Source organism: Saccopteryx leptura, chromosome 1, assembly GCF_036850995.1.
Source record: "Saccopteryx leptura isolate mSacLep1 chromosome 1, mSacLep1_pri_phased_curated, whole genome shotgun sequence".
NCBI classification, from domain to species: domain Eukaryota; kingdom Metazoa; phylum Chordata; class Mammalia; order Chiroptera; family Emballonuridae; genus Saccopteryx; species Saccopteryx leptura.
This window is the reverse complement of record NC_089503.1, coordinates 181,017,058-181,030,947: the sequence shown is the minus strand read 5'-3', so window position 1 is coordinate 181,030,947 and position 13,890 is coordinate 181,017,058. Positions and strand designations below refer to the sequence as shown.

The following is a 13,890-nucleotide window of genomic DNA, read 5'->3' as shown; positions in this document are numbered from 1 at the left end:
TGTGAACTCAGCAGATGCCCCATAAATGCCAGTCTGCCAGCAGCCAGCACCCACAGGCCGGTGGGGAGGCCATGGCTACACTAACACCATTTTTCTAGCTTTCTAGCAGGAGGTCTATTGCATTTTTTTTCCAGGCACAGAAAAAAACAAGTTTTGGAGGAGCTGGGTTCCAACAAGTCCCCAGACAAAAACAGCAGTGGAGAAAAGCTCTAAGCTCTAGGCAATGTCCCAGGCAAAAATATAGCCATGCTACAGCAATCTTTCTAAAATTAGAAGGGAAATAAAATCTTCAATATTACTGCATGGTCATTCTCTTTCACAGATGTACTAGTGCTGAATGAATAAAGGAGTGAAGAATAAAAATGGAGAAAAATGAGGATGTAAACAAGAAGAGAGGCCTGGGAGGCAGAATGTGATTACCTAGATTTCCAATCCTTACAATCACTGGTTTAAAATTAGATACTACCTCTCTGGGGTTGACTTGCGATATGAAGCACACTGATTTAAACCAACAAAGTTTTGATTATTCAAATGTTATAAACTACCAAGTATCACAACATGTATCATTCATAATCAGGCCCCTTAAGGTAGCTTAATATGTTGTTATGAACGACAGATGAAATGTTAACAGAATAGCCTAACCTTCCATGTGTTGTCATGTTTTACATATAATTATATAATCTTACTATGCCCATTAACTCTAGCGTCATATTGGTATAATGTAAATTAAAAAAGAAACGACTACCAGTGCTTACACCCAAGTGTTCCATTTTGTTTTTGCAATTATCATTGAAGGAAGAGCAGTTATTTCTTTAATGTCCTGTCATACTGCTGGGGACACTTCTCAGACCACAATAATATCTCAGAATACTGGATTACATTCTAAATAGAAATTTTTTGCAATGGGCAATAAATAAATAAACTAAAGTAAGCTTAATTCTCCTCTAAATGTATAAAGAAGATAAAGCCAGGGAAAAAAAATCCTCCTTGCTTGAATTTTGCTCTCCTGAAATGGAAGGCAGCTTTGAGGAAAATAATAACTTCAGAAGGCACAGATTGACACCCCTTTCAATATTTTTTTAAATGGAATTTTTTGCTATTTAACATCAAATAAGGTAAGGATTTAATAGCTTCTATTTCAGCCTTATAAACATCACTTGATTATGTTCCTACTGGCTGGTTTTTAAAGAAGCATTTCTGGAAATATTCACTTTCTTTCACTTTATTCAGGCTTTAAGAGAGTATTCCTCTAAGAAAACTAAGTCACATGGCAGTTTAAAAATCACCAACATTGTCATTTGCAATTCTTTTTCATGTTTTCCCCATATACACAACACATCAAAATAATTTATAAAAGTGGCGTTTTTAGGGATACCTAAAAGAATCACAGAATGTTAGAACATCTCTTTAAAAGATTGTGGCATATATTTCTAAGTATCCTCCAATATTTGCTCACTCAAGAACCCCTAAATGTCTGCTGGCCACATGGCTGCCTAGAATCATGTGTCAGCCTCCCTTGCAGCTAGGTTGGCATGTGACTAAGTTTTAGACAAAGAGATGGGTGGGAATGTAATGATGCTACTTCTGAATTATGTTCTTAAAGGAGTGGGGGATGCACCTTCTACCCCTCCATCCTGAGGCTCAGAAAGTGGGAGTTCCCCCTTGGATTCTGATAAGGGGGCCACACAGGAAGAAATTCAGAACAGCCAGTTGTAAGGGGACTGAGTCCTGGAGGCTGTGCAGCCTCACATAAGCCCACAAACTGCCTACATCTGGACTCTAATGTAAGAGAAAAATAAAGTTCTATCTTTGTTTGTTTGTTTTTTCAGAGACAGAGAGAGAGTCAGATAGAGGGATAGACACAGATAGACAGACAGGAACGGATAAAGATGAGAAGCATCAATAAACAGTTTTTCATTGCGAGACCTTAGTTGTTTATTGATTGCTTTCTCATATGTGCCTTGACCGTGGGCCTTCGGCAGACCAAGTATTCCCTTGCTTGAGCCAGAGACCTTGGGTCCAAGCTGGTAAGCTTTGCTCAAACCAGATGAGCCCGCCCTCAAGCTGGCGACCTCGGGGTCTCAAACCTGGGTCCTCTGCATCCCAGTCCAATGCTCTATCCACTGAGCCACCCCCTGGTCAGGCTAAAGTTCTATCTTTTTAACCAGCATTATGGGACATATGTCACATGTAGCCAAAACTATATCTAAAGCATAAAAACGTCACAGATTAGGAAGCTGAGCAGGGACTAAAACCCAGACCTACCAATTTCTCATAATCCAGGGTTCTTTCAATTCCACCAAACAATTTTAACAAATGTTGTCTTCATATTTTTAAAAAACCATGAATATTATCTTACTACTTTACTAAAGTCCAGTTAGACTTCATTTTTGTGTGTGCTTATATTCTTGCTAATAAAGGAGAAAATAACATTTCAGATGCAATATACCTGCCTACAAAGATCTTTCCCTTAATCTAAACTTTATTTATTTATGTACAACATTCTTTGTGTGGGGATTAGAGGGCAGAAGGATAAAAGGTGAGATGTAATAAAGTGGAAACTCACCTGACTTTGAATATCAGTTTCCCACTATTTAACTTCTCTAAGTTTCTGTGCTCCAATTATGAAAAATTCAAGATAGTTTCATTTAGCCCTCATACCATTGCTGCAGAAATTAATTAGAATAACATATTTAAATGTAGCATTGCACCTGGCACATTGAAAGTGCTCAATGTATTTATTTACACTTTTATTTATTTATTCATTCAAGAATTATTTATAAAGTACCCACATACACCATGTGCCAGCCACTATGCCAGATGCCAAGACAGGAAGTAAATAATTCAAACAGGATGCCCACCCTCATGGGGTTTACCTGATAGATGGCAAAGGACTGTAACAGGGGCTGAGGGAAGGTTTGAAAAAATAGGTTTATATATTTTTCTTTATTTATTTTTATAATACAATACATGCTGATTATAGAGCTTTTGGAAACAAGAGATCAACAAAATTAAAGAATAAAAATCATTCACAATCCCACTGCTCAAGAATAACCACTGTTGATATTTTGGAATATATCTTTCCTTATATGTATGTGGTATATAATCCTCTATTATAAATATACAGGTTATACAAAATATATTGCAAATATTTTTAATGTCTTTTCTCATGTGAAATTAATGAAGAAAATTGTATGTCATTAACATTGGTTGTACAATGGTTGTATGGAAATCTCTTGCCTGGATGTATCCCAAATCATTCAATAGTCTCTATTTTGGAATGTTTAAATTTACTTGACAGTTTAATTGAAATTATACAAAAGCCTGTACATATTCAATGTGCACAATTTGATGAACTGGACACATGCATACACCTGTGACACCATCACTACAATCAAGGTAATGCCTATATCCAATACCTCCCAGAGTTTCCTTGGGCCCCTTTGTTTTTTTTTCTTTTTCTATTAAAATTAACACTGCTAAAATGTCACCTTCTTAGACAGCTTTCCCTGATGCCTCTAATTAAAATAGCTCCCACTCCCCACAACTTCTCCCTGCTTTATTTTTCTTCATTGCACTTAAAATCTTGAAAGAATTACATATGTGGATGGGTTTATCACCTATTTCCCCACCAGCACCAAAGTTTTGTCTTCTTTGCTGGAGTATCTCCAAGGCCAAGAACTCTGCCTAGCCGAGTAGCTGTCTGTGATGTTATGATTTGTAATTAAAAATATATATGTATTTGGTCTTCATCCCAGTTCCTGGCATAGAACTTCAAAAACCCTTGGAATGTGCTATGATGAGATCAATAAAGGTGTCTTTTTTTGTTAATGAGGTGACTTTGGAATACACTTTAGGATGGGGGCTGGTAGCTAGGAAGCCTACTAAAATGATCAGAGAGTTGGAATTTTCAGTCCCAAAAACACCACTACCTTAACTCTGGGGAATGGAAAGGGGCTAGAAGTTGAATCAACCACCAATGGCCAATAATTTAATCCATCAAGTCTGTGTAAGGAAGCCTCCATAAATGCTACAAAAATCCAAGGACTGGAGAGCTTCTACATTGGTGAAGACACAGAGATGTGGGCAGTGTCACTGTGGAGATCTTGGAAGGTCTACTCCTTCACTTTAGAATTTTATATCTCACGCTGGCCATTTGGCTCAGTGGTAGAGCACTGAACTGGCATGTGGAAGTCCTGGATTCAATTCCCAGTCAGGGCACACAAGAGAATTGATTATCTGCTTCTCCTCCTTCCTCCTCCCCCTTTTCTTTCTCTTTCTCTTTCTCTCTCTCTCTCTCTCTCTCCCTCTTTCTCTCTCTCTCTCTTCCTCTCCCACAGCCATGGCTCAATTGATTTGAGTGAGTTCGCCCCAGGTACTGATGATGACTCCATGAAAGCCTCTACCTCAGGCGCTAAAAATAGTTCAGTTCTCAGCATCGGCTCAAGATGGGCAAAACATCAGCCACAGATGGGGGTTGCTAGGTAGATCCTAGTATTTTCCTTCTAAGTAAAAAATAATGTTCTTTTATGGTTTAATTTTTCATATAGACTTTTTAAAAAACTAGTTTTTTAAATTATTCTGAATTTAAAATTTTTTCTTACAAAGTATAACTGCTGAAATGCAGAGAAATATATATGACTTAATAGTTGGACAATTAACATTTAATATGAAATTAAACTAGTATTTTAAAACTATTCCCCTTTTAAAAAAATTACTGAGTGAATCAGTGCTTTTTATTCTGTTCTAAGGAGGACAGAACAATGGGAAATGAGTTTATTTGTACCAAGAGGATTTAATTAGACATCAGGAGGAGCTTTCTGAATAAAGATGTATTTCTAAGGTAGGCTGTGAAAGGTACATTTCCTCAATACGTCTGTCTGTGATTGTATTGTTTTCCATAGACACCATGGAAAGGTTCTGGAGCAGGGGTCGGAAACCTTTTTGACTGAGAGAGCCATGAACGCCACATATTTTAAAATGTAATTTCATGAGAGCCATACAATATGTTTAACACTAAATACAAGTAAATGTGTGCATTTTATGTAAGACCAACACTTTTAAAATACAATAAGTCTCTGAATTCTTTTTAATAAAGTTGTTATGCTGTTGCTAATCAATGATGAGTAAAGTACTTCTTACCATTAATGTGACTTCTGGTGCTGCATGGTTTTACTGATGGCTTTGTAGTCTGGTTGATATGTGGTGAGGTTAAGCATCATGCAGGCGTTGAGACTTCCATCCATTAAACGTGATTGTAGGTTGGTCTTAACGTTCGTTAGATGTGAGAAAGACTGCTCACATGCATACATAGAGCCAAACATTGTCAGTACAACAATACTCACACACTGCAGTGTGTGGTATGTGATGGGAAGTGCGTTCCAAGTTTTGACAATCAGCTGGTCTGCAGGTTGAAGTTTTTTTTATTTCTCCACACTTGTGTTTGCTCGCCAACTCTGCTTGCTGTCATGCAAGTCTTTCCAAATCTCCATTCAGTAACTTGAACTTATTCACCCACATGTCTGAGGCCTTCAGGTCAGCAGCTTGTAGCTCAAAATCTCTGACGGAGACACCGAGGATGTAACTCAGGTTGGCGCTGTCCACTGCACACTCATGTGGATGGGTGATGAACTTAAAATGATGAGTGCACTCACGAAATTCTCCAAAGTGAGCTTTGAATAACTGCAGATTAGATGTTAAGCCCGCTAACTTCTGGAGATCAAGATGTTGAGCTGGGTCACTTGCTGTGCATGCATCTTTAAACTCTCCCAGTTTTTCAAAGTGTAGTAAACAACCTGTTTCAATGTCAGCGATAAAGAATTCTAGCTTGGCCCTGGCCGGTTGGCTCAGCGGTAGAGCGTCGGCCTGGTGTGCGAGGGACCAGGGTTCGATTCCTGGCCAGGGCACATAGGAGAAGCACCCATTTGCTTCTCCATCCCACCCCCCTCCTTCCTCTCTGTCTCTCTCTTCCCCTCCCACAGCCAAGGCTCCATTGGAGCAAAGATAGCCCGGGTGCTGGGGATGGCTCCTTGGCCTCTGCCCCAGGCACTAGAGTGGCTCTGGTCGCCGCAAAGCGATGCCCCGGAGGGGCAGAACATCGCCCCCTGGTGGGCAGAACGTGGCCCCTGGTGGGCGTGCCGGGTGGATCCCGGTCGGGCGCATGCAGGAGTCTGTCTGACTGTCTCTCCCCGTTTCCAGCTTCAGAAAAATACAAAAAAAAAAAAAGAATTCTAGCTTATTTTCAAATGCAAACACTGCTTGTTAAAGGGATAAGACTGTATTTCCAATGCCTTGCATTTTCACATTGAGCTCGTTCAGATGTTCAGTCATGTCCATGAGATAGTAGAACTTCAGGAACCACTCAGTGTTATCTAACTTAGGATGCTCGACGTTTTTCATTTCAAGAAAAGTCTGGATTTCACTCAGATAAGCCGCGAAATGGCTGAGCACCTTCCCTTTTGACAACCAACGCACATTGCTGTGCAGAAGCAGACCAGGATAATTATTCCCAACTTCATCCAGCAGTGTTTTAAACTGGTGATCATTTAAAGCTCAAGCAACAATAAAGTTGACCACCTGAATGACCAGTGACATCATCTCACCAAGCTGCTCATCACACATCTGAGCACAAAATGCCTCCTGATGTAGGATGCAGTGAAAACTTAGGATGGGTCTCTTTGCATGTTCACGAAGAAGCGCTACAAATCCTCTGTTTTTCCCCACCATGCACAGAGCACCATCAGAACACACCAAAATAAGTTTATTCATCAGTAGATATTTTTCTCTAGCGAACTCAGTGAAAGACTTGAATAAACCCTCCCCTCTTGTTGTCTCTTTCATTGGCAAAACAGCAAGACTTTCCTCACGTAATGTGTCATCGACAGCATACCTTGCAATCACGCTGAACTGGGATAAATGGCTTACGTCTGTTGACTCATCCAAAGTGAGAGAAAAGAATGGTGCTGAATTTATGACCTTCACTTGTGTTGCCTCAATTTGATTTGCCATCATTATGGTATGATCGTGAACAATTCTTGCCAACAGAGGCATATCTTTTATTCGTTTGATTATCTTATCTTTATCCAAAAAGTCATCAAAAAGTTCATTGGCAACATCAAGCATGAATGTTTTGGCATATTTCCCATCTCTGAATGGCTTTCCATTTCTCACAATTGCTAAAGCACCAACAAAGCTAGCTGAATTCCAGTCACCTTGTTGGGTACAAACACGGAGTTGCTACTGACTAGCTTGCACTCTGCACAGTAGCTCTTGACATGCTTTCTTCCTGCTGTCCCCTGCTGGATATTTGGTTGCAAATGTAGTATGGTATGTGTCGAAGTGCCACTTTATATTTGACCGTTTCATTGATGCAATTTTATCATTGCATATTAGACACACTGAAGAACCTGCTCTCTCCACAAAGGTGAATTCCTCTGTCCAATCCTGCGGAAAAGTATGATACTCATCTTTTTTTTCTTTTAGCCATCTTCTTCATCAAAAGGGTTTCTGCAATTAGCTAGCTGACTACTTGATTAAAAGGAGGGAAGTTTACTTCCTGAACTCACAATGACCCATAAACGTTACACATTATCCAATAAAAATTTGGTGTTGTCCCGGAGGACAGCTGTGATTGGCTCCAGCTACCCATAAACATGAACATGAGCAGTAGGAAATGAATGGATTGTAATACATGAGAATGTTTTATATTTTTAATGTTATTATTTTTTTATTATTATTTTAATGGGGTGACATCAATAAATCAGGATACATATATTCAAAGATAACAAGTCCAGGTTATCTTGTCGTTCAATTATGTTGCATACCCACCACCCAAAGTCAGATTGTCCTCTGTCACCTTCTATCTTGTTTTCTTTGTGCCCCTCCCCATCTCCTATCCCTCTCCCATTCCCCCCTCCCCCCCGTAACCACCACACTCTTATAAATGTCTCTTAGTTTCACTATTATGTCCCACCTACGTATGGAATAATACAGTTCCTGTTTTTTTCTGATTTACTTATTTCGCTTCGTATCATGTTATCAAGATCCCACCATTTTGCTGTAAATGTTCCGATGTCATCATTTCTTATGGCTGAGTAGTATTCCATAGTGTATATGTGCCACATCTTCTTTATCCAGTCATCTATTGATGGGCTTTTTGGTTGTTTCCATGTCCTGGCCACTGTGAACAATGCTGCAATAAACATGGGGCTGCATGTGTCTTTACGTATCAATGTTTCTGAGTTTTTGGGATATATACCCAGTAGAGGGATTGCTGGGTCATAAGGTAGTTCTATTTTCAGTTTTTTGAGGAACCACCATACTTTCTTCCATAATGGTTGTACTACTTTACATTCCCACCAACAGTGTATGAGGGTTCCTTTTTCTCCACAGCCTCTCCAACATTTGCTGTTACCTGACTTGCTAATAACAGCTAATCGAACAGGTGTGAGGTGGTATCTCATTGCAGTTTTGATTTCCATTTCGCTAATAGCTAAAGAAGATGAGCATCTTTTCATATATCTGTTGGCCATTTGTATTTCTTCCTGGGAGAAGTGTCTATTCATATCCTCTTCCCATTTTTTTTATTGGATTGTTTGTTTGTTTGTTGTTGAGTTTTATGAGTTCTCTGTATATTTTGGATATTAGGCCCTTATCTGAGCTGTCGTTTGAAAAAATCATTTCCCATTTAGTTGGCTTTCTGTTTATTTTGTTATCAGTTTCTCTTGCTGAGCAAAAACTTCTTAGTCTGATGTAGTCTCATTCATTAATTTTTGCCTTCACTTCTCTTGCCATTGGAGTCAAATTCATAAAATGCTCTTTAAAACCCAGGTCCCTGAGTTGAGTACCTATGTCTTCTTCTATGTACTTAATTGTTTCAGGTCTTATGTTTAGATCTTTGATCCATTTTGAGTTAATTTTTGTACAGGGGGAGAGACTGTAGTCCAGTTTCATTCTTTTGCATGTGGCTTTCCAGTTTTCCCAGCACCATTTATTGAAGAGGCTTTCTTTTCTCCATTGTGTGTTGTTGGCCCCTTTATCAAAAATTATTTGACTATATATATGTGGTTTTATTTCTGGACTTTCTATTCTGTTCCATTGGTCTGAGTGTCTATTTTTCTGCCAATACCATGCTGTTTTGATTGTCGTGGCCCTATAATAGAGTTTGAAGTCAGGTATTGAAATGCCCCCAGCTTCATTCTTTTACTTTAGGATTGCTTTGGCTATTCGGGGTTTTTTATAGTTCCATATAAATCTGATGATTTTTTGCTCTATTTCTTTAAAAAATGTCATTGGAAGTTTCATGGGAATTGCATTAAATTTGTATATTGCTTTGGGTAATATAGCCATCTTGATTATATTTATTCTTCCTAGCCAAGAACAAGGTATATTCTTCCATCTCATTATATCTTTTTCGATTTCCCTTAACAATGGTTTATAGTTTTCATTATATAAGTCCTTTACATTCTTTGTTATGTTTATTCCTAAGTATTTTATTTTTTTTGTTGCAATCGTGAAGGGGATTGTTCTTTTGAGTTCCTTCTCAGTTGTTTCATTGTTGGCATATAGAAAGGCTATTGACTTCTGTATGTTAATTTTGTATCCTGAGACCTTACTGTATTGGCTTATTGTTTCTAGTAGTCTTTTTGTGGATTCTTTGGGGTTTTCGATGTATAGTATCATATCATCTGCAAAAAGTGATACCTTTACTTCTTCTTTTCCGATATGGATGCCTTTTATTTCTTTGTCTTGTCTGATTGCTCTGGCTAGAACCTCTAGTACCACATTAAATAAGAGTGGAGAGAGTGGACAACCCTGTCTTGTTCCTGATTTAAGGGGGAAAGCCTTCAGTTTAGTGCCATTTAATATGATTTTAGCTGATGGTTTATCATATATGGCCTTTATCATGTTGAGATATTTTCCTTCTATACCCATTTTGTTGAGAGTCTTAAACATAAAATTGTGTTGTATTTTATCGAAAGCCTTTTCTGCGTCTATTGATAAGATCATGTGGTTTTTCTTCTTTGTTTTGTTGATATGGTGTATTACATTAACCGTTTTACGTATGTTGAACCATCCTTGAGTTTCTGGGATGAATCCCACTTGATCATGATGTATTATTTTTTTAATATGTTGTTGTATTCGATTTGCTAGTATTTTGTTTAGTATTTTAGCATCTGTATTCATTAGAGATATTGGTCTGTAGTTTTCTTTTTTTGTGCCATCCTTGCCTGGTTTTGGTATGAGGTTTATGTTGGCTTCGTAAAATGTGTTTGGAAGTATTGCTTCTTCTTCAATTTTTTGGAAGACTTTCAGTAGAATAGCAACCAAGTCTTCTTTGAATGTTTGATAAAATTCGCTGGTATAGCCGTCAGGGCCTGGACTTTTATTTTTGGGGAGGTTTTTAATGGTTTTTTCTATTTCTTCTCTACTGATAGGTCTGTTTAGGCTTTCTGCTTCTTCTTGACTCAGTCTAGGAAGGTTGTATTTTTCTAGGAATTTATCCATTTCTTCTAGGTTGTTGAATTTAGTAGCATAAAGTTTTTCATAGTATTCTACAATAATTCTTTGTATATCTACGGTGTCCGTGGTGATTTCTCCTCTTTCATTTTGGATTTTGTTTATATGAGTTCTTTCTCTTTTTTTCTTGGTAAGTCTTGCCAAGGGTTTGTCAATTTTGTTGATCTTTTCAAAGAACCAGCTCCTTGTTCTATTAATTTTTTCTATAGTTTTTCTGTTCTCTAATTCATTTATTTCTGCTCTGATTTTTATTATCTCCTTTCTTCGGCTGGTTTTGGGTTGTCTTTGTTCTTCTTTTTCTAGTTCCTTAAGGTGGGAAGTTAAGTGGTTCACTTGGGCTCTCTCTTGTTTGTTCATATATGCCTGAAGTGATATGAACTTCCCTCTTATCACTGCTTTTACTGCATCCCATAGATTCTGATATGTCGTATTGTCATTTTCATTAGTCTGTATATATCTTTTGATCTCTGCACTTATTTCTTCTTTGACCCATTCATTTTTTAAAAGTATGTTGTTTAGTTTCCACATTTTTGGGGGATTTTTTTCCTCTTTTTTGCAGTTGAATTCTAGTTTCAAGGCTTTATGATCAGAAAATATGCTTGGTACAACTTCAATTTTTCTGAATTTGCTGATGTTGTTTTTGTGGCCCAACATATGGTGAATTCTTGAGAATGATCCATGTACACTGGAGAAAAATGTATACTCAGTCACTTTGGGATGAAATGTCCTGTAGATGTCTATCATATCCAGGTGCTCTAGTGTTTTGTTTAAGGCCACTATGTCTTTGTTGATTCTCTGTTTGGATGACCGATCTAGAGCCGTCAGCGGTGTATTGAGGTCTCCAAGTATGATTGTATTTTTGTCAGTTTTTGTTTTAAGATCAATAAGTAGCTGTCTAATATATTTTGGTGCTCCTTGGTTTGGTGCATATATATTAAGAATTGTTATGTCTTCTTGATTCAGTGTCCCCTTAGCCATTATGAAATGGCCATTTTTGTCTCTGAGTACTTTTCCTGTCTTGTAGTCAGCATTATCCGATATGAGTATTGCTACACCTGCTTTTTTTTGGATGTTATTTGCTTGGAGTATTGTTTTCCAGCCTTTCACTTTGAATTTGTTTTTATCCTTGTTACTTAGATGAGTTTCCTGTAGGCAGCATACAGTTGGATTTTCTTTTTTAATCCATTCTGCTACTCTGTGCCTTTTTATTGGTGAGTTTAATCCGTTTACATTTAGTGTAATTATTGATACTTGTGAGTTCCCTATTGCCATTTTATATCTTGCTTTCTGTTAGTTTTGTGTCTTGTTTGATCCTTCTCTTTTGTTTTTCTATCTTTTGTTTTTATTTGGTTGTATTCCATACATCTTTCCACTGTTGCTATCTTTTTTATCTCATGTGCTTCTGTGGTGGTTTTTTCAATGGTGGTTACCTTTGAATAATGAAAAGGGTCCCTACCCTGTTCATTGTAGCGAACTATTTTGTGAGTACTTTTGCACTACATCGTCCTTTGCTACTGTTAATCTCCATCTTCTCCCCCTCTTTCTTTTTGTTGTTGTCACAGTTTAAATTTGGTTTTATTGTGTTCTTCTTGGAGCTTTTACTTGTGGCTCTGTTTTTTTTTGTTCTTTGTATCTGATTGGAGAACCCCCTTTAGTAATTCCTGGAGTGGGGGTTTTCTGATGATAAATTCCCTCATCTTTTCTGTATCTGTGAATGTTTTTATTTCTCCTTCATATTTGAAGGATAGCTTTGATGGGTATAGTATTCGTGGCTGAAAGTTCCTCTCTTTCAGGACTTTAAATATTGGGGTCCACTCTCTTCTAGCTTGTAGAGTTTCTGCTGAGAAATCTGATGATAATCTAATGGGCCTTCCTTTATATGTTGTATTCTTCTTTTCCCTGGCTGCCTTGAGAATTTTTTCTTTGCTGTTGGTTTCTGTCAATTTCATTATGATATGCCTTGGAGTAGGTTTGTTGGGGTTAAGAAAACTTGGAGTTCTGTTTGCTTCTTGAACTTGAGGCTTTAGTTCTTTCCACAGGCTTGGGAAGTTCTCATCTATTATTTGTTTGAGTATGTTCTCCATTCCATTTTCTCTCTCTTCTCCCTCTGATATACCTATTATTCTTATGTTATTCTTTTTGATGGAGTCAGATAATTCTTGTAGGGCTATCTCATTTTTTTTAATTTTTGAGTCTCTTTCTTCTTCTCTCTGTTGTGCCTCAAGTTGCTTGTCTTCTATTTCACTAATCCTCTCTTCTATCTGACCTGTTCTATTAGCTAAGCTTGTTACTTCGTTTTTCAGCTCGTGAATTGAGTTTTTCATCTCTGTTTGATTTGTTTTTATAGTTTCAATTTCCTTGGACATATATTCTTTGTGTTCATTGAGTTGTTTTCTGAGCTCCCTAAATTGCCTTTCTGTGTTTTCTTGTATATCTCGGAGGATTTTTAGGATTTCTATCTTGAATTCTCTGTCATTTAGCTCCAAGGTTTCCAATATATTAAATTTTTTCTCCATAGATTTTTCCTCATCTAGCTGTGTTACCTCTCTTTCTTTTGTATCCATGATATTCGATTTTCTCTTCCTTAATGGCATCTGAGGGTGGTTTTGTTGATAGTATTAATGAGATTTAATAAAGAATAAAAAGTTTAAAAAAATAATAAAAAAAAATCGAAAAGAGTTGTTTTTTAAAAAAAAAATTAATAATGAAATAAAGAAAAATAAAATAAAAAATAAAAATTTAAAAAAAAAAAAAAAAAAAAGGAAATTATTCCCCCCCTCCTTTTTTCCTCTCCTCTCCTCTCCCCTCTTTCTTGAGAAAATCTTGTGGTGGACTGTGAATTATAACAAACAATGCCTGTGATGGAGGGCCTGAATTGGGGAAAAGTAATAAAGGGGCAAAAAAAAAAAAAAAAAAAAAGAAAGAAAAAAGAAAAAAAAGAGCGTATGGACCCACAAAAAGCAAATAAGGAAAAAATTTGGGTCAAGAATAAAATGATTTGCTTTTAGGTGTTGGTCGTCTAAGAGTTATGATGAGAGGATTAAGAGGAAAACGGAAAAATGGGGGGACAAATTAAAAAATTACTATTGTATTTAGTGGAACAAGAACTAGATAATATGGAGAGCCAGGGATGGGAGCACTGCTAGTGAGTTAAAAAGGTGAAGTAAAAACCCCCCAAAATGCCACAAACATAAGTTTGAGTCCCAGATAAGATAATTTGTTTGTTATTGAGGTTTGAATGAGAGGAGATGTAAAGGAGAAAGGAAGAAACTAATATAGAGAGAGAAAAGAAAGAGATAGAGAGAAAAAAAAAGAGGGAACCACTAAAAGAAGAAAAAAGAAAGGAGAGAGAGAGAGAGAGAGAGAGTTAAG

At 37.2% G+C, this 13,890-nt stretch overlaps 1 protein-coding gene across 2 annotated transcripts in view; it reads right to left on the bottom strand.

The window, feature by feature from the left end:
* The window catches only part of PLD5 (phospholipase D family member 5), a 264,686-nt gene that overhangs the window by 233,102 nt on the left and 17,694 nt on the right, over positions 1-13,890 (bottom strand). The gene's annotated exons all lie outside the window — the stretch shown is intronic.